Here is a 3,856-nt window from a genome sequence, read left to right on the forward strand (position 1 = left end):
ATTTTGAAAAATTTTTATTAGTCCATGTTGGCAGTACATGATGATTATATTAATCATGGGGAATTGGTACATGCACATAACAAATCTCAATTCTTTTTTCCGTTCTATCCAACCCCCTTTTTTGCCGACATCAGATTATTTATCTTCTAAATCATTATAAAGTTATATATACAGATTAACAACCAGACTAATAGGCAAAAAGAGCATATATAACACATAGGACAACTATACTAAATCAATAAGTACCCTTTTAGATATATTGTCCATGCTGGTTAACAATAACTGTTTTTTCCTATTATTTTTGTTTTTTTGGTACTGGGTATCAAACTCTGGTCCTTGCACTTGGGAGGCAGGCGGCGGAACCACTGAGCCAAATCTCCAGCTCCTATTATCTTTTTTGTTTTGTGCTTTATATATTGAGTTTTTCATTTGAGAAAAAAACATGATATTTAAGCTTGTGCATTTGATTTGCTTCACTTAACATTTATGGTCTCAAGGTATCTTCATTTTCCTACAAATGACTCAAGTTTATCCTTTACGACAGAGTGGCACCCATTGTGTATAAATACCACATTTTCTTTATCTATTCATGGACATATAGGCTGTTGTCAAAATGTAGCTGTTATGAATTGTGGTGCCATATTATGAATATCCATATATCACTGTAATACAGTATCTTTGACTCTTGGGAAGATACCTACAGGGGAAATAACTGGGAATTTCTAGTTTTAATTTTTTTGTGGGTTTTACATGAGGTCCGGAATTGTGATGCCATCTGCCTTGCCCTTGCTGAGAGTTGCTTTTGCTATTTGAGGTCTTTTCTGATTTCATATGACTTTTAGGATTGCTTTTTCTAGTTCTGTGAGGAGTGCTATGGGTATTTTGATTGGGAGTGCATTGAATCTGTTAGTTTCAGAGTATGGCCATTTTGGTCATATTGGATCTGCCTATACAGGAACAGGAGATATCTTTCTTTTTCTGCTCTCCTATTTGTTCTCCTCTTTCAGAGTACTATAGTTTTTATTGTAGAGGCCTTACACTTCCTTGGTTAGGTTAAATCCTAAATATCTCATTTTATTTGATGCTATTGTGAAGGTATTGTTATCCCCATTTCCCTTTCAGTGAGTTTGTTGTTGGTGTACAGGAAAGCTTTCGACTTTTTTGTTTGGTTTGTTTGAGACAGGGACTCACTATGTAGTTGAGACTGCCCTGGAACTCACTATGTAGCCCAGGCTGGTCTTGAACTCACAGCGATCCTCCTGCCTCAGCCTCGCGAGTGCTGGGATTACAGGCATGCACCACGCCGCCTGGCTATTGACGAGTGTTGGCTCCATATCCTGTTACACTACTGAATTTGGTTATTAGTTCTAGCAGTCTTTCGGTGGAGTGTTTGGGGTGTTGTGTGTAGAGGATCATGTTATCTGCAAATAACGATAATTTGACTTCTTCCTTTTCTGTCCATATCCCTCTCATTTCTTTCTCTTGTCATATTGCTCTGGCTAGTGTTTAAGTACTTTATTGACTAGGAGTGGTGACAGCAGACATCCTTGTCTTGTTCTTGTTTTAGGGTAGAAGCGTTCAGCCTCTCCGTTTAGTGTGGTGTTGGCCCTTGGTTTGTCACAGATGGCTTAGTATCAGTCAGATATAATAACTTCTAGACAGGACTGCAGACAAAGTTAGACAGTGTTACCACACTGAGCGAATGGAGTTCTCCCCTGTTGATGAAGGCACACTTTGTAAGAGGCACATTGAAGAGCTGAGTAGTTTACAGATCTTTATTGCCGTCCTAGCTGTCTGGTTGGAAACCAGGGCTCTGCCTGGTCTGTGGAGATGTCACTGTTCGCCTGCAGGTTAACTCTTCTGGCGTTGGCCTCTGCAGCCTGACATGGTTGACGATTTCCTGTGCTTGGCTTTCTTAAAAATAAGTGCTCTTCTCCATCTACCTGACCTAATGTTCTTTGCATTTCTCTCCTTAACTGTATTGCCACATCCTCTGTTCCTGTTGTCATTGTCGACTTCACACATAGTGCACACATTAAACAGTTTTGTAGTCACTTGTTTATAAATCTGTTTTCCAGTCCAACTCTGAATCCTCGAGGACAGCGTCTTATTCATTTTGTAACCCTTAGACTTTTTATAGTCCCTGAACACAGTAAGTATTTCCACAGCTCATGCTTCTTGAACTTGCTGTGGAATTCTGGATGTTCTCTTCATGGATGGTGTCCATTGCCCAGGTGCATATTTATAACAGAATTTTCATGATTTGTGTTTCCATATGGTAGCCTGATATCTTCATTTGAGTGTCCTGCGCCGGCAATCCAAAATGCCTATCTTGGGACGTTTAGCATGTCCTAAATTGAGTTGTCATCACAGCCAGTGGGTCTAGCCTCTAAACTCACACGTGTCACTCAAATCCGTGCCTAAAGCTAACTGTCTCCTGGTGCTGACACTTAGGCCCTCGTTAGGAGACTTTCATTAGTTCCCTAAATATTGCAGACCTAGCTCTGGGTGGAAGTTTCCTTCCAATTGACTTTCCAAGGTAGTGCTAATTATATTTATAAACGTAAACCTGGATTTTTAAAAACTTCAGGATAAAGCTGACTCTCTCTGATCTGGCTTGTGCCTTTCCTCATGTAGTCTGTTTTTCTTTCTCTTCTGTAAGTCTTCTGAAAGAGAAGACTCTGCAACTTAATTTGTGAAATTAAAATAGACACTTTCATTGTTAACTTGCCATGTTTACTTTTACTACTTAACCTTTTGGATAACATTTAAAAAATTATATAAGAAGTTTAAATGGAACCTCTGAATGTACATAATGTGCTTTTGTGCATACTTTTTGTCCATAGTGCAGCTATGGTCTGGCACGTGGTATCATATGTATATTTTAAAAATTCATTAGAATTCTGAGATGCTCTGTAAGGCTTAAGACTTCAAGATCCCAATGATGAATGCAAGATCCCAATGATGAATGTAACTTTATTGTATACCTAAAATGTACCAATAATCTTAATAAAGATAAAAAAGACTGCTAGGGCAGTTTTACACTTTAAGAAGCCATTTGAAATATGGGATTTTAAAACCTCAGTGAAAGGGTGTTATATGTGATCATCACACCCCTCTCCTGCTGTCTGTGCTGCTGTTGGAGACGCCATTATGGTGCATATCTTCCTGAGTGCAGGGATGACAGGAGTGTGCTACTACGTCCAGCTGGAACCTTTGATTTACCATTTTCTTCAAAAGGAAATAGTGACAACACAGTAAGCTTTATTAGAAATTTACTTATAAGCTTACTTCTGGCAGCTACATATATGTTAAGAATGATTTTTTATTTTCATATTTTTAGAGATACATTAGAATTGATATTCTAAATAGTATTTTGAGTCATCACGAGATAATTGTTAAAGAAATATTAAATATCTTCAGTATTCAGTAAATATCTTAGAAATGCAGTATGAATACTTGTAGTTTAAAAAAATTGATCTTGTGTAGTAGTCAAAACAAAAGGCTTTGTTTTATTCTTAGTCAACTAGAAATTCAATGAAATAGAACTTTTTTTGGCACAGTTTAGGGGCTTGTTATATTAATGAGCTTCTAATAGACACATAATTACACTGAATTAAAAAATAGCTCAGTGGTTGGAAAATGGGTCAATTCATGAACAATTTACATTTAATTTTGGAAGCTAAAGTTTGTATACCTCTTAGGAAGAATTACTGAATAAAATGCACGGGCCCTTTTGTAGGTCGAATTAGATGCATGCTGCATCTGCTTTGCACTTGGCGAGGCATCTTGACGTGAGTCGCTGTCACGAACCGTCCTGGGTGACTGCGTGACGGTGGGCACAGTGCCCAGGTCC

The sequence above is a fragment of the Fukomys damarensis genome, unplaced genomic scaffold, assembly GCF_012274545.1.
Source record: "Fukomys damarensis isolate Sample0158 unplaced genomic scaffold, DMR_v1.0_HiC HiC_scaffold_11, whole genome shotgun sequence".
Taxonomy (NCBI): Eukaryota; Metazoa; Chordata; class Mammalia; order Rodentia; family Bathyergidae; genus Fukomys; species Fukomys damarensis.